This window comes from Macaca thibetana, chromosome 17, assembly GCF_024542745.1.
Source record: "Macaca thibetana thibetana isolate TM-01 chromosome 17, ASM2454274v1, whole genome shotgun sequence".
In the NCBI taxonomy this organism is placed as follows: domain Eukaryota; kingdom Metazoa; phylum Chordata; class Mammalia; order Primates; family Cercopithecidae; genus Macaca; species Macaca thibetana.
This window is the reverse complement of record NC_065594.1, coordinates 24,736,061-24,759,689: the sequence shown is the minus strand read 5'-3', so window position 1 is coordinate 24,759,689 and position 23,629 is coordinate 24,736,061. Positions and strand designations below refer to the sequence as shown.

Genomic DNA, 23,629 nt, shown 5'->3' with positions numbered 1-23,629 from the left:
CACTCCAGCTGCAGGCCATAAGGGGGCGCACTGTCTGTAGAGAACATAAAAACGTAAGAAAACCAAAAGTCAGTCTTCTGTTTACTATTATGCTGTACAAGCAATTTAAAACACCAACAGCAGTAAAATACTATTCTCTGAAAAAGTCTTGGTCTAGGACCTAAACAATTGCCTGAAACTGGGTACACTTACACCACTGAGAGGCAGATAAAGAGATTAAGATTGAGGGAGTAGGGCAGGGCTTGCAATGGTGCCGGCCAGGATGTGGCTGAGGGGGTGTGGGTGCCTGCCATGGATGCTAGGGTAGAAGACGACTGTATTAACTGGGTGTCTGTAAGCAGCACCCAAGTCAGTGCCTTTCATCTTCTACAACCTAGACATTGCCTGGAATCCTAAATCCTTTTCTTCACTTAACAAACGTCTCCTCTGCTCAAAGCTGCAACTGCTTTGATATCACACTGCCTTTTTCACCCCTCTATTATAGATGGCATTTATTTACTTACATATTTTTTCCCCACTAGACTATACTCCTTGAGAACAGCAATTGTGTCTTATTTATTTCTGAATCGCCAATTCAGAAAGGCATGCAAACACTTGTTGAACCAATGCACAAATATATTTTGCTCTTCTTTGTAGATTCCTCTGGCCTCAGATGACCAGGCACCACTAGATACAGCATACTGCACTTTCCTTCTCCAAGGTAAAGGAATAAATATATGTTCCCCTTCATGAAGTGTCACCCTTGGGCCCTTATGCCATCCTGAAACCACCAGGATGTGGAACCAGATCAGGGAGGTCCACAGTTACAACCCCTTGTATCTGTTAAGAGGATCAGGACGTTATCTACAGAGTCCTGCTGCAGGGCCCCGAATGAGGACAGCATTTTGCTGCTTTGGAGTGTGAGCAATGGTGTAACAGCAACGCATGGATGTTCCTCTGGTGTCCTGAAAGAATTTAGGTGCTTCTTGAAAGCTCTCTGCAACTTATTAATTGGGAGTGATTATGCAATGGAGAAAAAAGAGTCCCTCAGCCCCCGACTCTTCCCTGGGAAATCACAAGAGGGCTGATAGCTCTCGGTGAGGTGAACCGTTTCTAGAATCCCCACCGTCTCGTCCTGTTCTTCCACCCACCCAGTTCCTCAAGATAGCCCCTGTGGGCTTCTGATGAGGTCACCACACCACTGGCTAATGAAGTAGATAAACCAGAACAGTTTGGTTTAACATTTAAGGTCAAAAACAGGAACTTTCTAGAGGAGAAATCAAAAAAGCAAAAGAAGTATAAGGGCAGCCCTCCAACCAGTCAGAATACCGTGACCACCTGAGAGGCCCAGGGCCCAGCAAACACGGACGCATGTCGACTCCGGAGCAGGTATCTTCAGCGCAGCATCTGACCTGGGAGCACAGCCACACACCCTCATTCCTAAACAGCAGATTGACTACTGGAACCGCACACAGTCTCCAGGCAATGTGGAGACATGTCTAATATTTAGTCAACATAACCCAGGGTGCCACAGTCTTCACAACCGTCGTGAGCGCTTGAGGATGCTCCGTTTGAAGATAGGAATTTGCCCTCAAGCATCTGGGGTTTGGGTACAGAATAGCGCTTCCCCCGCCACCACCTGCTAATTTTATAAAATGTACATTCAAAAAAAATCCTGCCTGTAAGAAGGAATTAAGCCACCCAATTAAATATAACAGCTGCCTGTGCAATCTACTGCTGCTCTTTATAGGAAATGCTTAAATAATTGAGATACTTAATTGGATTAAAGAGATCCCGAGCACATAGATGTTCTATAAATAAAAGAACGAGTAAATAATCTAGTAACCTTCCTTTTCATGTCCTTCACTTAAAGCGATCATTCTGTTTTGTTTGCACCAATGAGATCACTGCTAGAGGACTCCAGAAAGGTTTGATTGCAGGTGGGGTGGGGCTTTCCCAAGGAAATCCCTTTTCATTTGTTTCAGGTGTTTTGCCACCTTTTTCTCTGGCTCTTTCACTAAAAATGAATTATTTGTTGATCTTTGCTGTAAGTAGGTAGGCACCTGGGCTTTGCTTTTGCAACTGGAGTCAAAGAAGTCAAGTTATCAGTCTGACCTTGCCTTACTATCTAGAATCAGAAAGGTTTAAGTAGCCCAGGGACTACTTAAAGACAGCTGGAGGAGAAAGGGAGAAAGAAAAATGCTTATAAAGAGGTGGGTAAAAGAGCGGGACCTTGTCTCAAAAAAAAAAAAAAAAAAAAAAAAAAAAGAGGAAGTGGTAGGAGGTGTCTGAATTTCAGTGTGACCTGTTCTGTCAGGTGATTTTTGGTGGGGCGGGGACATGAAAAAAAAAGTTAAAATGTCCTTATAAAGACAAAATCTTTTTCTTTCCTGGCTGATGATTTGTCATTCTAGTCACTTCCTGCCTTGTGACCACACACCCGGGCTTGACAAAGCTGTTCTGCAGATCAGAAAGAAGGGGTTCCTGGTCATACACCAGTACTACCAAGGACAGCTTTTTTCCTACAAGGTAAATTTTCTTCATGTGTTTTTGTTTGTTTTAAGTGCTTGTGATGTCCTTCGGCACTGTTTCTGTGGATTGTGGGTTTTGCCTTCGGGGGACTAGACATCTGAACAGGTCACCTGAGAACTCTGTGATTCCTGCCTCTGTCTAACTGGCCAGGACATCTGCTGCCACCTCGTGTGGCCATCCAAGATGGAGCACCTCTGCTCTCCGGGCTGAGTTCTTCTCAACTTATCTGCAGTTATCACCCCTGCCCAAAATTAAGGTTTCTTTTTCCTTTTAAAACCAAACCATGTTGCGGTTTATGTCTATTGCTCTATTTCAGGAAGGCTATTTACTATGATTTTATCTTCTTTAAAATGTTTTCAGGAAAAGCGTACATTGATAATTTAGATTGTACTGCTTATTGGCCTAATGGGGGTAGTTTAATTTTAGTTCCTGCAGTTCTGTTTTTCTTAAAAACTTCTTTACAGTACTTTAGTGGATATATTAATATCTTGAGTCATATGTTACTGAATGTGATACTGGCTATTTGAGTAATTTTTGGCGCCAAGGGTTTTTAATGGGTGTGCTGTATAACCACATGGAATTAGAGGTTTTCTCTTTTCCATTTGTTCTCTAAAAATAAAAGCAATTTGTGTAATGCTTAATTGTAGTGTTTCTGTAGGATTATCTGAATTGTTATGCTTATGACCATACCAATGAATATTCACTCAAATTCTGGGAGAAAGGCTTTTTATCTACAATAGAAATTTTGATACAGTTGATATAAGATATTTATTGCAGAAACTTTGCCCATAGACACTTCAAATTTTGTAGTATAAGCTTTTACTTAATTACCGCTATCATATAACACTAAGAACCGTTGACAAATGATAATCATAAAAGCCATTCAGACTGGAAATGGAAACATTAATCAGGATATTTATCAAAACCGAACTTTTCTTTAACATAGCAACTTGTTTTCTAAAATTACTCTGTCAGGACTATCAGTAAACAAATAAAGGTGGCTTATTCACACACATCTTGATTTTGAATTGACATACATTTGTCATATGTTTCTATTTGGTTTCCATTAAGAATAATTGTTTAAAGAATGTCTGTGTAGACAAATTTGAATGGAATTAATCATTTACCTATAAATGTGAATTTCTGGAAACTGCAAAATGTGACCACCAATGTTACGTTGCACATCTCACCTGAATAGTTTCAAATAAGCAAAAATGTGAAATTGAGAGAAGAGGGACTTGAACCCCAGGAAAGAACAGACTAAAAATATGCTGTGTCTTATTTTAAGTAAAACTATTAGTGAGAATAAAATAAATTAGAATGCAAAGGAATGTCAGTATTTTTCTTATATTTAAGAAGGAATAAAAAGGACTACGAGAAAGTTAATTCAAAATAAAAAGGTCTCCTGTTTAAAATTAAGTTTACATTGCTAAAGCATCAATCCCATATGTTACGAAGATATTCCTCTTCATTCTAGCTCACCCCCAGGAACATGAGGGGAAAAATCTTCTAGGTCTTGCCCTTTGAACAAGCACTGCTGTGGTGGGATGGAGCTGTGCCTAGAAGGACATTTCCTTAGCAATCCCAGAGACGCTTTTCTTTGTAGCATTTAAATTTTCGACTCTTTTGTAAATTATGCCTTGGAACAATCGGTAATTTGGGAAACAATTTCGGTGCGTTAACTTCATTTATAATTCTATCTCTGAACCCTTTGGGGAAGGAAAGACCAACAAGTAGTCTCATTTGAATGTAACCATTTAACTTGGAGAGGATGGGAAATTAATAATAGCACTCAATAATTATAAGCATGTAGTGTAAGCAGCTATTCTTTATGCATCACCTCGTTTAATCCTCTCAACTACCTTTAGAGATAACGAATGGGCTAGACGGTTGAAGGAACTGGCCATAGGTCACTGGGCAGTTAAGGTGGGGGCAGTAGATGGTCAGGACTTCAGGCTCCTACTGACTGTGTCTATTACAGATCCTCCCTTCCAGGCCAGCATATTTTTCTCAGAGGTAGGTGTTTGTAGACTTTCCTTGTTGAATCTGGCTAACAAGATCTTGGCACTCACAGTTTTAAGAGAGAGAGGATAAAAGAGAGAGAGCAAGAGAAAGAGAGAAAACAGAGAGAGAGAAGAAAAACTTTGTAATAAATTTACAAACATTTTTATTTTTATAAATAAGAGGTATCATTGCAGGTTTTATATAATAATGGGATGAATAACTATTTTTAAATTAATGCATAATTTTACTAAAGAATTGTGTGCCTTTACAAACTTGCCTCAACCCACTTCCCCAATCTTATTTCTTGTCACTTCCTTCTGTTCAACCTCCCACTACCCCATCCCCTCCCCCACCACTGCTAACCCACATTTTGGTGCACCAGACCACAAGCCACCAGAAAGTTCCATTCTCTTTCACCCTTTTTCACTCCAACTGTTTCTTTAATTGCATTCTTCTTTATTTTTAAAACTTCTGATCATTTTTCAAGGCTTACTTCAAGAAACATACCTTTTGGAGGCCTTCCCATCTTCTCCCTGCCCCCACTAAATGTTTCTTGGGTGTGCATTTGCTTAATGCTCTGATCTCAGCGTAAGTGTAGTATTAATCATATTGTCTTAGTTTCAAGTCCTTATTTGCTTACAGACCTGAGCTCCTTCTCTATCTTTTCTGGCACATAGTAGATACTAATGGTATTTACTGAATTGAAAACTTGTCACAAGTATTTTTTCTCAGCTTCTTACATATGCATGAAAGACTTTGATTGCACTTATTAACTTAATATTTACTGAGTTTCCATTTATTGCTATGAATGAAGATACAACAATAATTTAATATTTTGCATTCTAGCATGCTTCAGCTTTGCCAAAGAAGATACAACAATAATTTAATATTTTGCATTCTAGCATGCTTCAGCTTTGCCAAAGCCCTAGTCTCATTTTAGCTTCAAAGTATCATATAGACATTGACCTCAAGAAATTTAAAAAAATGTACAATGACTAGCAAACAGGCAAAATTATAATCTCATTATTTTAGTATAAATACATTGGTTGGGCAAAAACTTAGCTACCCTTGCCAAAACTATATGCCCGATAATGGACTTATTTGATGACAAAGAACACAAGAGCAGTTGTTAACTTTTACTTAGTCACTTTGGATTATTCTCAGCAAATTCTCAAGTCAACTTCTCCTTGTTACCTAAAGAGTACAGGTCCTTTTGTGTATATGGGAGAGATGACAAGCAAATTTTAAAATCAGGTTAGGTAAAATAAAATTAAGATATCTGCTTATAAGGTTATATTTATGAAGAGTCAAACACTTATAAAGTAAGACTATGAAGGCTTGGATTTTATGACTAATAGTAGATTTTATAGCAGAGTGACATTATTTCAGTTAATCTAATTTTCTTCCTAGTGTTTTTTTATCTGCTAGTTTCCCAACTTACAGATATCAAATGAAATGATACTATTTCATCTGTATATTGAACATTGCAGAAATAAAAATTAGAATTAGAACCCATCAAAATATAAAACTAATCAGTGTCCGCAGATATGAAGAGTTTCAAGCGTTCCTATTTTGCCAGGTGGAAACGCACTTCTTAAAAACGTGTGATGTTCCACAGTGTCTTCATTTTGAGGCTCTCGGAAGTCACCTCCTGATTGGATGTTGGTTTCCTAGGGATATCTCCCTACAGCCGCTGTGGCCATGGTGATCCCCACATGGCATCTCCTTGTTGCTTTCCTCAGTTCCCTTCTGATCCAACTTCCTGCCTTATACTATTGACTGTTCCTGTTGTTTTGGTTTGTCAGTTTCAATGCTTACATCAGTCTGCCCAGAAATTTCATAACTGCTCCATCTTGTAAGACATTGGTGTGGGGGGAGTGGGAGAAGTTTCAATTAATCATCCTAATAATAACAGCTAATACTTATATTGAATCAGGTGTTTTTCCAAGTGCTTTAACCCTATGAAAGCATCTGGTTGTCATACAGACCTGTGAGGTAGTTTCTGGTGCCTTTACATATTTGAAGGCACGTTCATTCATTCACGTGTTTTATTTATTTTCTACAATTGGATCAATTTTGTCTTAACTGTTGAATTTCAAGGCAACTTCCTGAGATAAACGGAGCAAACCATGGTGCTTATTTGTACCTAAGCCCTCAAGTTGAGCCCAAATAATCATAATCCCCCCCAAATAAATGCATCTATATGATAAGTGATTTTATTAAACAGACTATTCTGTGTCATCACAGCAGCAGCAGCAGCAGCAGTATCTGTAGTCAGCGCCTCTGTACACTTGACTGAGTAGTAGTTGGTTGTTAACAATTATAGGCCTCTGCATGGGTCACAGAACATGATCTCCACCCTCAAAAACTTTAAAAGTTCTTAGTCTTTTTGTTTGTTTGTTTGTTTTGAGACAGAGTCTCGCTCTGTCGCCCAGGCTGGAGTGCAGTGGCGCAATCTTGGCTCACTGAAACCTCCCCCTCCTGGGTTCAAGCGATTCTCCCGCCTGAGCCTCCCAAGTACCTGGGACTAGAGGCGCCTGCCACCATGCCTGGCTAATTTTTTGTAGTTTTAGTAGAGACAGGTTTCACCGTGTTAGCCAGGATGGTCTCGATCTCCTGACCTCATGATCTGCCTGCCTCGGCCTCCCAAAGTGCTGGGATTACAGGCGTGAGCCACCATGCCTGGCCTTTAAAGTTTAGAATAATTTTAGCCGAGTGGCATTCACATTTTCTAGTCTGTTGTGACTCATAGACATGAATAGATTAAACATTCCAGTTTTTATACCCAAGCATACATATCTATGATTGTATAGTAATGGCCAAATATAGGTGTCCTAAAAACTGAGAAAGAATGAAACATTGTTTTAAATGTTAGTGGAAGAAGAGAGGTAAAAGCAATCCACTTACTGGGTTTAAGTAAGTTTTGCTCAACTTTAGAGCCACGGCTGTGTCAGCCCCACTTACAAGTACAAGGAGCCTGTTTCTCAAAGATGGTCAGTTGTTCTTTCTGGCGGAAGGAAAAGCTATGTTAAATTGGGGAACTAGCAAACCCACAGTTCTGTGGTTGCAGCATTGATTCTTGTTTCAGCATCAGTTGCATGGACAGAAGGGAGGGTCTCCCTCTCTCTCTCTTTCTCTCTCACACACACACACAGACACACAGAAACACACACACACACTCACTCACACTCCTTCTTGACTGGATAAGCTAAAGTGGAAAAGAGATTATGTTCTCCATAGCAGAAAAGCCGACACCAGATTCAGCAGGCAGATTAATTATGCATGTGAATTGCGATCTCCTGGATAATTTGCTTTCCCTCTTTTTCTGGTTGCACTTTCTAGAGGGAAGTGAATTAATGGAACAATTACCTTGTATTTAAATAATACCCTGCATTTTGTTTCCTCAGTCTAGTAGTAGTCACTAAAATTTATCCAAGCTGTGTATCCAAATGTATGAAGTAAAAGGATACACAAATGTTATTTGTATAAAATTTGCATGTTTTCCCTATTCAGCATTCCTTAGGCAAAGTTTAAAATTAGAAGTAATCTTTATTAACCTCAGGTGCAACTTTTTTTTTCCATAAAAACCTTTTTATAATAATTCATGAGACTATAATAGATGTGAGTGCATTCAATATAGCTTCCATCCTGAAAATGTTTTTTAAGTTTTTATTTATTTTTAAATTGACATATAATAATTGTATATATTTATGGGGTAGCTAGTAATGTTTCAATACATACAATGTCTAGTGATGACATCAGGGTAATGAGGATATCCATCATCTCAAACATTTTTTACTTCTTGTGCTGGAAACATTCAATAGCCTCTCTTCTAGCTTTTTTTTTTTTTTTTTTTTTTTGAGACGGAGTCTCGCTCTGTTGCCCAGGCTGGAGAGCAGTGGCGCGATCTCAGCTCACTGCAAGCTCCGCCTCCGGGGTTCATGCCATTCTCCTGCCTCAGCCTCCCGAGTAGCTGGGACTACAGGCGCCCGCCACCGAGCCCGTCTAGGTTTTTTTTTTTTTTTTTTGTATTTTTTAGTAGAGACGGGGTTTCACCGTGTTAGTCAGGAGAGACGGGGTTTCACCGTGTTAGTCAGGATGGTCTCAATCTTCTGACCTCGTGATCCTCCCAAAGTGCTGGGATTACAGGCTTGAGCCACCGCGCCTGGCCTCTTCTAGCTATTTTAAAACTATGTACTGTTAACTGTAGTCATCCTGTGGTGCTATAGAACATGAGAGCTTATCCCTCCTGTCTAGCTGTAATTTTGTATCTAAACAAATGTCTCCTGTCCTCCACCTTCCCCCTACCCTTCCCAGCCTCTAGTAATCTCAGGTGTAACACTGAAAAAGTAGATCCTTTGTACCTCCTTGACATCATCAGCTCGTATCACCCTCACCAGAAAGGCCAGCTTGAACAAAGAGTGGGATACAAATTCTTTATAGAGAAAGCTAGGTAATACGTGCAAAGTGAGAGTAAGGACAAAGGAGAAGATCATGCATGCAGTTTTGCACTGTTGAGCACCCTTTCCTCGTCTTAAAAATGCGAACTGAACTTCCCCCACTGTTTCTAATGCTTAATAAATAGTGTTAAAGTTTCCCCTTTGGAAGGATGGAATGTATGGTAGGCACCTTGGAGAACTTTTTGGATTTTTTCCTTTTCTTGTTGTCATTCATGTTGGGACTGTTCCTCAAAATATCATGAATTCTGTTTCTTTTCTGTGACCACTGAGAATGACGGTTGTGATACTTCATCCACCTGGTGATGTTCACACAGTTTTTCTCCTCCCTCCATACCCACCCTACTGGTCACTGCACGCCGTTCTTCCTCCAGAATCGTATCTCCGGCACCAGTTCTTTAAAGCTGAGTGTCTGCAGCTCCCAGGCACAAAAGAGGCAAATGTGGTATAAAGAAACGGGAGCAAAGGTAGAGACGGATTTGGATTTATATTCTGGCCTCTTAGGAAATGTGGAGCCTGAGCAGGTCTCTGGAGCCTCTGAAGTTCAGTTTCATCCTCTATAAAATCAGGCAAGTGCTACCTACTCGCTAGGTGTGATGTGGGTTATTTTTCCCTTCTGTTTTCCCATGTTGTCGCCTATGTAGACATGGAGCATATCTACTCCACCCAGCATCACCACTGACTTACTGAGCCCCTAATATTTACTAGGCATCATGCCAAGCACTTGAAAGATAATTACTCTTTTATTTTCATAAATAGCTAGGTAAAGCTGTTATTATTTATATCCTTATTCCGGATGACCAAGCTGAGGTTCAGGGAGGGTTAAGTGACTTGTCTGGGGTCACAGAACCAGTAACTGCCAGAGTCAAGATTCACACCTTTCCTGTCTCTCATTTTGTTAGCAGTTTCTTAAAGGAATGATCCATGTCTATTTAAACTGTTTTGTATCTTCTATCTGGATCCACTAGTTGCTTCCTGATAATATGTCTATATACCTTTTTGTGATTCCATGATTATGGAATGATTATTTCTAACTCCACATTTTCTTTTTCTTTCTTTCTTTTTTTTCTGAAGACGGAGTTTTCGCTCTTGTTGCCCAGGCACAATCTTAGCTCACTGCAACCTCCGCCTACTGGGTTTAAGAGATTCTCCTGCCTCAGCCTCCCGAGTAGCTGGGATTACAGGCATACACCACCACACTTAGCTAATTTTTTTTGTATTTTTAGTAGAGACAGGGTTTCACCATGTTGGCCAGGCTGGTCTTGAATTCCTGAACTCAGGGATCCCCCCACTTCCCTCCCAAAATGCTGGGATTACAGGCATGAGCCACTGCACCCGTCCTGTAATTCCACATTTTCTATCAGGAAGACATCCCAAGTCTCCTTTTGTTAGGTCTGCTGGTATACCAAACATATTTGAGAAATAAATATAAATGCTTGAGGATTTTATGGTGGCAAGTCTTTAAAATAATAGCTATGAAGATATTAGATTAGGCTATTTGGCCACTTAAAATTTTGATAAAAGAAATGTTACACATATTCCATTGTACGTTGGCAATGGTAAATATTTACCAACTAAACTGTAGCTTTCAAAAAAAAAGAAGATAAAGAGAGCCCATCAAATTAATACAAATTTCCTGCCTCAATTTATCTGTAACTCCTCCTTTTGTTTTTTTCTGCAAATAAGCTTGTCATTAGAGATTCCAAAATAACAGCTCCAAGGAGCCTATTGAGAATGAGGTCACATTATTAAAAATAAATAGAAGTTTCTGTTATCGTTGCTTGTATACAAATGTCTGCTGTACATTGTCTCACTGTTTTTCAGCTCAAACTACAATGGTGAAAATGCCTGGAGAATTAGAGAGTGGAGAAGCAGGTAGAGAGTAGTGCAGGGTAACGGAATCAGTTCTGAGCATTGGTGCATCTGACAGGGAGGAGATGGTGCTCAGTGGTCCTCATTACAGATGCCCAGAGATCTCTTTTCTTTTCATGGCACATGTGTATGCGGTTGGGCTTTTCTTAAGATTGCTGTACATTTTCCCACTCTGGCCACACTTCCTCAACTGTAAGAAGGTACTTTCCACTGCCAGCATCTCAGGCAAGGCAAAGCCCAGAGCCCCTTCGCCACTCAGGATGAGCTAATACCAATGCTGTCTGGCTTTGGGTTGGTATCATCTGCCAGTTCCGCAATACCTGACTGCAAGGACTCTGAATAAGAAATGTGGTACCAAAGCCAAAATAAGCCAGACTGAGAACATTAAAACATAGAGCATGGATGTGAGATCTAGATTTACGTCCACACAAAAACACATAACATACACACAACTAAGTGTTGCTTTTAAGTTGTGACTTGACAATATTTCCTACAATTTATACTAGAAATTGGGGTTTGTTTTCCAAGATAATTTTGCAAAAGTTCTAGTTCTTGTACATTTTCTTTTAACTTCCTCTGTTCCTTCCCTCTTCCTTCTTTCTTCCTTTCCTCCCTTACTCTCTTCCTCCCTTCAGTCACCAGGCACTGCTGTATATATTTTCAACAGTCTGTCTCACCCAATCCTAACGCTGCCCTATGAAGTGAATGGTGTGGTTGCATTATTAGCACTCCTTCTTTAAAGATGAAGAAACTGAGGCTCAGAAAATTTAAATAACACATTCAAAGACACACAGCAAAAAAATAGTTGAGTCAGAAAATTCAGCATTTCACCATACCATGTCACTGCCTAGTTGGTTCATTTTTAAAACAATATATAATGATCCTAATTTCATAAAGGAAGCGAGGAGCATTAGCTTTTGTGTGGAATGCCTTTACATGGATGTATCCCTGTATCCTAGATCCACACATCTAAGAAGTAAAGCACATTTCACAGACCATGCATCTCAAGGGTTTTCTAAATAAAACTTTAGGTTATTAAAATGCCAACTGACTTGTGTTTTTTCTACCCATTGGTTAGACCAAACTAAGACTCCGGAGGTTCCACTTACTTCTCTTTTTGGACCAGTCACTGACTCACTTTGAGACTTTGGGGAGTGATTTCACCCTCCATGGCCCCTATTTTCCCATTCTAACATGTTCAGTTCCCTCCTGTCTTTGCAGTGTTTTCTAAATGGGAGACAGTGACTTAAGGAGAAAGCTATGCACGCACAAACAAACCAAAATGGTTTCCGGGCAGAATTATTCTGTTGTTTGCATTCACATTACCTGTGGTGGGCGGAGTATAGCCTGCATCACCGAGGTTTTGCCTCTAGAAACGAGCTAGTGAGAAGGAGCAGCACGTTGATACCACCTCACCAGCCTCTCATCCTGGAGGTCTCCTCCTGCATCCCTGGCTTTAGCCATATCCAACCTGCCACAGTTTCCTCTGTGTGCTTTTGCTTTGCACTTTGTAGAGCCATTTTCTTCCTTTCCTTCCTTCCTTCCTTCCTTCCTTCCTTCCTTCCTTCCTTCCTTCCTTCCTTCCTTCCTTTCTTCCTTTCTTCCTTTCTTCCTTTCTTCCTTTCTTCCTTTCTTCCTTTCTTCCTTTCTTCCTTTCTTCCTTTCTTCCTTTCTTTCTTTCTTTCTTTCTTTCTTTTTCTTTCTTTCTTTCTTTCTTTCTTTCTTTCTTTCTTTCTCTCTCTCTCTCTCTTTCCCTCCCTCCATCCCTTCCTTCCTTCCTTCCTTTCTTTTCTTTTTTTGGTAATGGCCCTCCCTCCTTGCCTTCCTTCCTTCCTTTCTTTTTCTTTTTTTTTGTAACGGAGTCTCGCTCTGTGGCCCAGACTGGAGCGCAATGGCGCGATCTCGGCTCACTGCAACCTCCGCCTCCTGGGCTCAAGCAATTTTCCTTCCTCAGCCTCCTGAGTAGCTGGGATTACAGGCATCCATCACCATACCTGACTAATTTTTGTATTTTTAGTAGAGACGGGTTTTCACCATGTTGACCAGGCTGGTCTCGAACTCCTGACCTCAGGTGATCCACCCATCTCAGCCTCCCAAAGTGCAGGGATGACAGGCGAGAACCACCACGCCCGACCCTGCAGCGCTATTTTCTCTGCCTGGAATGCCCTTTTCTATTTTGTCTGTTTGGAAAACTACTGGGTCCCTAAAACTTAGCTCAGTGGGCATCATGACCTTCTCTGGAAAACCTTCTCTTCCCTTCCCAGGCAGAGTTCAATACAGTCGTTTCATGGTATCCACAGGGCGATGGTTCCAGGAACCCCCTCGGTACTAAAATCCATACATACTCAAGTCCTGCAGTCAGCCCTGTGGTACGCGCATGTACCAAAAGTCGGTCCTTGGTCTCCCTGAGTTTCGCATTCTGTGAATACTTGTATTTTCCATCCACATTTGGTTACAGATGCTGAACCTGAGGACAGTGAGATCTGACTGTATTGAAGAAAGCTGCATATATTTAGACCCACACCATTCAAACCTGTGTTATTCATGGGCCCACTGTACTTCCTTCTCTGTGCTCCTGTAGCTCCATGCAAATAATATCTTTAAAATATTCATATTAGTGTAGTCTTGCATTTGCATGACTATTCCGTTTACTGGACTGTGTGCCCCTCAGGAGCAGGGATTCTCTGCTGTTCATCTTGGTGTCTCTAGTACCTAGGACAAGGTCTGTGCTTTATGAAATGTGAGTGGATGACTGAGGTGCGGAGGCCACTGGCAAAGAGGACGCTTTTCTCCCCCAGTGGCAGGGGGGACACAGGCAGAAAAGATCAAGCCTGGTTGTGTTCTTGCTCTTCTTAATACTTCCTTTAAAGATGTTGAGAAACTGAAGAGAAGACACATTTAGAACTTCCCCAAAGAGCCTAGGTAGGGCCCCAGTCCTAAGTAAAATCTTGCAAAAAGATGTGCTTCCCTAATTAACATGAGGTCAGAACTTTGACCTTCAAGGGTTTCTTTTTGTGTAACCCCAAAAGATGACAGGAATCCCATAGCCAGAAATGACAGGAAAGGCAGGAGGCCACTCCAGTTTATAGCTGTGTGACCCTGGGCCAGTTATTTAAACCTCAGTTTCCTCATCTATAAAGTGGGAATCATAGTAATATCCTATAGGATTGTGATGAAAATTAAATGTGAATGCGTATAAAACATTTGGCACTGAGTTAACCACTCATTAACGTTAATGGCTATTATTATTGACCAACTGGTCTTCTCATTTGTTCTGGTCTTCTCATTTGTTCTTTAGCTATTTGCCCTTTCTCTGACTCCAAATAGGTAGACTTTCTATAGAGAGAACATGGAGTAATACTCTCAGATGAATGAAGAAAAAAATAGACTGACTTTTAAGCATCTCCTACTCCTCTGTTGAAATCTAGGTCAAATGTCACTTCCTCTAGGGGGCCGCCTTTGGCTCTCCAGGGGAGAGCTATTTTTTCCCTCTTCCTGTGGACCTAAAACATTCCCCTGTATTCTAGTTACTGTGTCTCTCTCTCCTGCTCAACAGGCCAGAGCCACATCTCTGTGTTCTCAGCATCTAACACAGGACCTGGCATATAGTAGGTGTTTGGCAGATGTCTACTGAAGGAAGAAATTTACAAATGCATGAATTTGTTTAGTGACAGACATTTGGAATTCCTGGAGGATGAATTTCATAGTTCAGAGAGTGAGACTCAAATTACATGCAGGTAAATGCTAGCACCTATATTTCCAGCGTTCTCCTTGGTACACCACACATGTCCATCCCAGATGGGTTTGCCCCGCGTTCAGTCACTGCTCTGTCTCCACAGTTCCTTTCCCTCCCACCTCAGCAGCACTCAGCTTACAAGCAGGCCCTACAGAGTTGGATAGAGACCCACTGCCAAGCATTACCGGCAGCCAGCAGGGTTTACAGCAACAGCGCCAAGAAGCCCAGTCTCAGGATCTGTGATCTCAGACACAAACGCTTTTGTGTCTGGCAAGGCAGGGCTGGGGAGCAGGTACAGGTGCCACTTCACAGACTACCTCGGGCCAGCAGCTGCCCTTTAGACACCAAATTAACTCACCAAAGTTGTCTTTGCAGCAAAGTGGGTTAATGTGAATTTGAAGCATTTATTAGCCTTGTTTTAGGTGTCTGTACCTTTCAGTGGATGGGATTGTCTAAGTGTATACACAAGAATATTGCAGGTGATAGGGGACTTTTCAAGTCCTGTAGACCATTAGTTTATAGATTGTTTTGTTCAGGTATACAGCTCAGTTACTGAGTACCTCACATGTGCCAGACACTAATCTGCTAGGAGAGATGAGTGGAAACAGGGGCCACACTGCAGAGATCTGGACCAAAGCTCCAAGGAAGAAGGGCTCGCTGATTCTCCCCAGCCTCCAGAACAGGATGCCTGAAACCGTGATGATTGTTGTGATAAGTCTGAGGTGTCATTTTAGTATTGATCTATGAATTTGGCTGTCTTGTCTTTTGAACATTTCATCTCGTGGTGAGTTGTTTTAATTGAGTTTGCTCTTTGGTTGCTAATGAAATTTGGAGGGCCTTAGTGCCAGGTCAAGAATCAATGTACAAGGTGTGGTGGTGCATGCCTGTGGTCCTAGCTACTCGGGAGGCTGAGGCAGGAGGATGGCTTGAGTCCAGGAGTTCTGGGCTGTAGTGTGCCATGTCAACTGGGTGTCAGCACTAAGTTTGGCATCAATATGGGAGCAGGGCACCACCAGGTTGTTTAAGGAGGAGTGGGTGTGCTGGCTCACATCAGAAATGGAGCAGGTCAAAACTCCTGTGCTGATCAGTCGTGGGATCACACCTGTGAGAGCCACTGCACTCCTGCCTGGGCAACATCGTGAGATCTGTCTCTTTAAGGACAAAAAAATAGAATAAATGTAGAGACAAATGCAGGGAGGGAAGAGTCATCGTGACCTGAAAGATGCCAGTGTACACAGTATTTGTATGTGATTTGGCACATGTTAATTGCAGCCTAAACTTGAACAGTGCCTTTGCCATACCTAGATACATTCCCCTTCGTGTACAAGAAACATACATGACATTATATTCGTAAGACATTTGAAATCTTGGGGGATTGTTCTTACTCATGTGGAGAAGGTCTTAATTAAAGAGAAGAGTCCTATCTTAGGGTTTAAAACTTATTAAAGCGGAAAGGAGAGAAATAAGGAGACCTGGACTCTGGTCCCAGCCACACCTCCATAAGCTCTGTGATGTTGGGCATGTCCTTTAACGTGGGTGTCATTTCATGCCTCTGTGACAGGGGTGTGGCCAGATAGATCATCTCTAAGATCCCTCCACCTCTACGTTCTATGACTGCTATTCTTACTACATTCATTCTGTAAGGAAGTTGGCGTAGACCCAGAAGATAGCAAAGAAAATATGAAAGATTTGGAGAATAAGCCCTAAAAAAGCAGGTTACAAGAATCTGAAGAGACCAAGGCATGTGATGGAATGTTTATGAATTGAACAGCTCCTGTTATTTCCTCTGAGAATAACCCAAGAAAGAGAGACCTTTGATCGTATCAGAAAAGATTTAGGTTACAAAAGTAGGGATATGAGACACCAGCGAGGTTGTAGGATTTCCTTATTTGGATATTTTTTAACAAAATAGTAGATGGCTCTCTTTCTGGGACAGTTTGCGTACCGTCTTGCCTAGAAGCTAGGAGTGAACTGGATCAACGTGTCTTAAGCTGTGTGTGGTGACATCCCATAAAACAGGTCTCACGTGCTGCTCTGGTAACTTCCCTGTTCTGTGTGGGGCAGTCCAGCAGCTAGGGAGCTGAGCAGCGGGCGTCTGCCTGGGGCCAGTGAGGAGAATGCATCTAGACAGAGCTTTACATGCTGCTGAGGTAAGAGCTGGAACACAGCCCCCCAGCCCCCAGGAGCCAGGCTGGGCTGGGAGCTACCTACTCCCTCACTTGCTCCATTTCCCAGGAGTCACCTCCAGGTCAAAGCTGCAGCTGCTGATGGCGCCAGCACCTATTTCTCAGCCCATTTGCAATACTTTCTAATCTAGCTCTAATTTGTATGTATACTTGTCAGCTACCGCATAGAATTTTGGAAGTTTTAACATAGAAGGGACTCTGCTTCTCAGTTTACGAATGAGAAAACTGAGTCCCATAGGGGCAAGATGGAGCCTGAAGTTACACAGACAGGAAGCAGCCTAGGTCTCCTGACTGCCAAGCTTGGCACTTTCTTCCATTTCCTGCCAGTTATTTCCATTTTGATTTCTTTGGAGATGTTCAAGTATATTAATTATTTCAATATCTTAATTGCCTGGGCTGATTTTGGTATTTCATATTTTTATTTTTTTGAAAAGCCTCTGTGCCAATTTCTTACACTTATCTAGTTTTGTTTTTCCTTCAGAGTCCTATGTTTAACCTTTTCGCTTGTTTGTTTTGGATCGTCAGAGCTCTTTTCATTGCGTTAACCCTTTCACAGTAAATTAGCTGTAATCCATGTGCTGCATTTGAAACTTGACATTTGACTGTGGGCTTCATGAAGCTCCAGTCTTTGTATAACTCATGCCTGCAGCCCCCCTCCAACCCCCTAGCCAGGACGGTACTTCGCATATAGACACATATATGGAGTGGAAGAATGAATGGATGACATTGGATATCAAGGTAATAGTGCAATCATGGTTAAACAGCTAGCCCATAATATTCAACTTATTGAAAAGATGCATTTGGGGTACTCTGAACTTTCAGTAGGGGAAGGTCTGGATCTTAAAGTGCTTCTAGTAGAATGTGGGCTAAAGGGTAGCTGTAGAATTTAAAGATGTTAGTACCAGAAGCATCACTCTCTATAGCTCAGGGAAGGCGAGAGATGCTAAGGCAGAGAAAGGCCTCCCGAAGCCCCAGCCTGGAGTATCCCCTTTTCCTGCAGGAGGCTTGTTCTTGTGTGACACTCTTAATGGGATTGGGCAACATGGTAGAAAACAGAGGTATCAGGAATGTACTAAGGGAGAGAAGGCAAGAATGAGAACTCCTTAGATGGTGACAGAGCCAGGCTCTGTAAGATGGGCTACGCAGCTTCAGAAGCCCCTCAATGTAGTGGTCAAACCAGAGGCACCCAGAGCAATATGAGGCTGATGAAGTTTGGAGTCATCTGGCTTGCTAGCTTCCCATGACTGTTTATGTGGCCTGAGATAACAGTGTCAGAGGAGAGCCGCTGAGTCTATGCTGTGAATAGCCTTCCCCCTACCTTCCACCCTATGACATTTACATCAGAGCCTGCAGAGAGAAGAATTCTGTACTCTGGAGCAGGCTTTGAGGGAATCCATGTATCCACAGGGAGAAAAAGGACAATCTGGAGGAGATTCTGACTTGACAGAAAGATTCACAAGAGTCCCTTTAAGTGGCCATCTGTATTTAAGGCCATTTATAATTATTTGGTTTCTCAAAAACAAAGTCATTTTAAAATTATATTTTCTGAATCATCCTTTATGTAAAAGTCAGGCATACCTGTATCCATAGAGGTATAATATCCCAAGAATATACAGTAAATTCCATATATTCTCAAAGTAAGATCTCCTATAGTGGTCTACTTTATAAAATGAAGGGGACAGGATGAAGTAAAAGCAATGTTTTTCCTTAAATAGATTAATCTTGATGGCTTTTAAAAAATGTATGGGTATTTTATTTTGCTTCAGAGTCCTACATATTTTATTTTTCGTTTCTTTAGTTGTCACAGTCTAATGCTAAAGCTTACAATATGAATGTTCTTCTAGATGATGTGTTGTTTTGGATTACTGATTGTTCTTGAGATGTTTGGAAGTAGTATGATTTCTCCTCTGAAAATGTACTGAAATTATTGAGGCAGAGCTTGGAACTTGAGTCCTGAGTGTCCAGTTTTACTTTAACTACTGAATCAAGTTGCAGGAAAAGTGGGGCACATTCAAAAGAGTCCTTTGGCAAGGTGATACCGGGTCACCAATGCCTCCCTGATCCTGGCAGGTTATATGATTCGGCATCAGTATATTGAATCAAAATACCGACTAGCCCAGCACTACCATATTTCAGAAATGATTCCAGCCCGTGAGCCTCTCTCTCTAGACAGGTCACCGTTTCCGACCTTTCTGCTTCTTTTAATGATCAGTTATGAAACTCCTCAGAGAAAATTCCATCTACATTTTTACATTTACTTTAGAGGATGTTTTTTCTTCTGTAAATTCTGCAGCACTGTGTTCAAGAGAAACCCCCCACAAATTGTTTCTGTATTCAGACTTCAGAGAACTTAAGTGCAGGTACTTTTATGATAACTCATCCTCAGAAATTCCCTTCGCTACTGACTTGGGAAATACCAGCACCATTTAAACAGAAGCTCAAAACTCACTGACTTAAAGAAATGAGTGGCTTTTGCAGTTTGGGGTGGGGCTATTTTTTTTTCTTATGGTTTAAAAAATAATAACAGTTTTAAAAAATGAACAACCAGTGCTTTTTTTGTTTTGACCAATGTCTTGAGATTCTACAACTATTGATTTAATAAATGTAAGTGCTCTCACACGCACAAACACACACAAAAAACTAGCAGCTCAGACATGACCTTGATGAATGGTTTGTCTTCTTATCGCAGATTTTTGATTTGGGCAGTAATTCAGGAGGGGAGTTCCCAAATTGACCACGGATTTGCAAAAGACCTGAAAATGGTTTGTGGCGGGGCATATTTAGATGACGTAGTTATTAAAAAGGACCGTACTCAATGCAGGAGCACTTGGGTAGAGCTGAAGAAACCACTCATTTATACCTCAGAAGATACATGCTTTCTTTAGCCCCTCCTTTTAAGCTGCAGATGCCTCAGCATGCCCATTATGGCAGCAATGGCCCTATAGTTTGCTGCCTATAAGGTGCCAGTAATTTGCAAACTAAAGCCATCACCAGTTAATCTTACTTATATTACTTATTAATCTTACTAATATTATCATAACCCATCTTTTCAAATATGCATGAATAAAAATGGGTGCATTTTTTTCCAGGAAAACACATTCGTGAACTATGTAAAGTACCCAATATTTGATTCCAACACCATTGGTGTCTTTTGTTTTGTTTTGTTTTGTGTTTTTGAGATGGACTCTCGCTTCGTCACCCAGGTTGGAGTGCAGTGGTGTAATCTCAGTTCACTTCCACCTCTGCTTCCCGGGTTCAAGTGATCCTCCCACCTCAGCCTCCCGAGTAGCTGGGATCACAGGCATGCACCACCACACCTGGATAATTTTTGCATTTTTTGGTAGAGATGGGGTTTCACCGTGTTGCCCAGGTTGGTCTTGAACACTTGAGCTCAAAGCAATCCACGCACCTCGGCCTCCCAATATGCTGGGATCACAGGCATGAGCCACTGCCCCTGGCTCAATGTCTTTCTTAAAAATGATCTGGTCTGCCTGTTTTTACATTAATTATGTCCTCTTCCTGCTGCTTTGCTTTGCGAAATTGCTGCCATTTGCGTATTCAGTTTAATTACTTAAAAGTCTCTGCTCGGTTATGGACCTTAGGGGCCCTTCTAATGGTAACTCCATCCTTTCCCTGCTCTGCTTATCAGCACCTGCATTTACAAGCTCTAGCTTGGCACTGCCTTGAGAATCTGTACATGGATAAAATATTTGTTCTCATTGGACCTTCAGTTTCCTTATTTATAAAATGAGGACATTATAATAAATTATTTATGAGGTTCCTTCTGTCTCCAGAAGTTAGGTTGTGTTTCTAGGATATGCTGCTCATGCTGATGGTAAAAGGGACTCTCTCCTGATATCTATTCATGTTTCTGCCCAGCACCGACACACGGTATCACAGCAATGTCAGTTGCTGATTATCCCTTCCCCACTTTACCTTTTAAACGAAGTCAATCCACTTCTCTTTTGCATCTGCTGTTAAATCACTGAAGGGTTTTGGGTTTTTTAAATTTAAAGGTGTTCTCGCTGTTTGGCTTCTCAGAATTGATCCTCTCCAGTCATAAATCTCGTAGAAAAATATTGTTACAGATGCTCAAGGCTTTTCATCTTGACCTGCCTGCTGTGGTTTAACAATAATATGATTTTAAAATAATGTGTACTTTCTATGTCTTTTAAATGAAGGCGCCGTTGCAATTTTTATGGTAATAAAAGTACCCATTATACCGTGATCTTTGGATATTCTTTAGATTTTCTTCCTTTACCCAACACTATAATTGTTTTGCTTCTTCGTTGGCCCTACTTGTGACACTTAGAATGCAATCTTGTTCTCTGCTTCTACTTATGTTTATCACTAGCTACTGGTAGTGCTCTGAAATCTAACATTCTTGTGTCAAGGGGTAGGGCCAGGTTTAGAGTCAGAGATCTTGTTTGTCCTCCTTACCTTTGACATTGTTCCATGCTTTCAGGGTAACTAACTGGGTCAATATAGACGTACTTACCTAAAATGAAGAACAGCGCCTGGCTTATAGTAGGCATTCATAAAATATTGGTTAAATGAATGAATTTATCTTATAATCCCATAAACATCCATGAACCAAGAGGTCTTAAGACATTTAAAAACATGAAGGGCTGGCCAGCCGGAGAGCTGGAGAGCCTTCTATTCATGCACATGTGGATATGGTAGAAGGTATAAATGAGACCCAAGCCAAATTAGTCACAAGGATTTGGCAAAGTATATTAATACAAAGTTATATACTAATTCTTTAAAACAGAAGCCTTGATTTCTTAACACAGGAAAGCAAAAGTTTTCTACTAGAATGCCTGGACAAGCTCACTATATTGTAGTTTTAAAAATCTCCCGTGGGGCTATCTATAGTCCATATACTTAATAACTCATTGCTGAGTGAATAAATGGATGGATGGGATGTGTGTCTAACAGGAACATGAAGGCAGAGAACCTGAGTAGACAGCCTGGGAGAGGAGAAAGGACTTGAGGATTAGAGTCTTGGCTGCTTCTCTACCCAGCTGTGTGATTTGAGATCTGTATCTTAACTTCTCTGAGCTTCTGTTTTCTGATCTATACAATGAGAATATATATACCTATGCCATCAGCCTACACTGAAGGACATTGTAAGAAACACAAAACCTATGTTTACCCCATTCCACAAATGGCCTCTTCTTAAAGCCTGTGTGAAGATTTTGCTGTCAGACATCAGATCTGCTGCCCTACGAAAATTGGTTTGTCTCATAGATAGTGAATTGTATAACCAATGATACTTCCCTTTTTGCCTTAGCTTCTAGAGAACTTGGAGTTAGATTTTCAGCCTACTTGTAGCAAAACACAGGGTCTTAGGCATGTATTTTAAGTATTAGACTTCCTCCCAACCATCATCCTATTTCAGTTACATTTTCTTTCTTATCAATGACATCATTTAGTTGGTTTAACTCTTAGGTTTGGATATATCTTTGTAACTTAGCACAAATTATTTTTGGAAAAAGGCATTCTGAAAAAGTAGAAAGAGAAAGGAAGGAAGGAAGGTAGGAAAGAAGGAAGGAAGAAGGAAAGAAGAAAGGAAGAGAGGGAGGGAGAGAAAGAGAAGACAAGAAAACCAGATAACCAGTGCCTGTCTCTTAGGATTACTGTGATGTGTAAGTGAGATTGTATTTTTAATACAATTAACCCCTCAACAGTTTCTGTTATCCTTTAAAAGATCCAATGTGCCAATACTTTCTTAGATATGTAAGACAAATAATAATAAAATAAAATTGTTATTAATATCAAAAATATATTTTTAATGAATACATTCAAATTTAAATGAATACATATATAATTCTATGATTTTAAAATCATGCTCCCTGGAGTTCCCACAGATGAAGGTGACAAGGAAATAAGATACCAGGGGCAGGGGGACATTTGGGTTTTTTCAACCAAAGACTCTCAGAGTTGTTCATTTTATTTGTTTGCTTACATGTAAGGTTTCTGTCAACAAAGCGTTGCTTGATGAAACAAAAGTTTGAAACCACTGATATATGTATGTGGCAGGATGGTAATTTGGTGGATAATGGATATGGATTTACAAAATTGATTGTAATGCATTTTTGGCCTACAGGTTTCGACGTTAAGACTGTTTTCTGTTGGGTGTGGTTGTTGGTTGCCAGCAAGAACAAATACAGCACTATAGAATAATATGAAAATATAAAAAAGAAATCTATTGAAAACAACATCCTGTCACAAATGTATTTTTTAAAATCGATAACTTCCCTGAACCATCCAAAATATAACTATGCTTAGAAACACCCCAACCCCCACACTCCCACTCAGCGTATCCCCTCTGGGCCAGTAAGTTCAGCGAGCTTCAGTGGGTCTCCGATTTTTTTTGTTTTTCTTTTTTTTGAGACCGCCCAGGCTGGAGTGCAGTGGCCGGGATCTCTGCTCACTGCAAGCTCTGCCTCCCGGGTCCACGCCATTCTCCTGCCTCAGCCTCCCGAGTAGCTGGGACTACAGGCGCCCACCACTATGCCCGGCTAATTTTTTGTATTTTTAGTAGAGACGGGGTTTCACCGTGTTAGCCAGGAAGGTCTTGATCTCCTGACCTCGTGATCCGCCCGCCTCAGCCTCCCAAAGTGCTGGGATTACAGGCGTGAGCCACCGCGCCTGGCCGGGTCTCTGATTTGAAACATGCTCGTGTGGATTAATTAGGGGCATGGAGATTATCATCCATTTTGTTTTATTTTCTTCTCACCCACTAGAGGGCAGCAGTAATGCACAGGAAAAGGGAAATTACTCAAGCGCTGTGTCTCAGCAAGACTGTCGCTTTTCTGAGAACACCTTGAAAGCGCCTCAGATTCCCACAGCTGAATTAT

At 41.0% G+C, this 23,629-nt stretch overlaps 1 protein-coding gene across 2 annotated transcripts in view; it reads left to right on the top strand.

The window, feature by feature from the left end:
• Nucleotides 1–641: 641 nt before the first annotated feature.
• Nucleotides 642–23,629, top strand: part of LCP1 (lymphocyte cytosolic protein 1) — a 57,832-nt gene continuing 34,844 nt past the window's right edge. The window contains exons 1-2 of one of the 2 annotated variants that reach the window (XM_050766194.1): nt 642–700; nt 2,394–2,508. The gene's annotated coding sequence lies outside the window, so the exon portion shown is untranslated. Of the gene's footprint in view, nt 701–2,156; nt 2,193–2,393; nt 2,509–23,629 lie in introns of those variants that run through there. The other variant, XM_050766195.1, reaches the window with a different exon arrangement.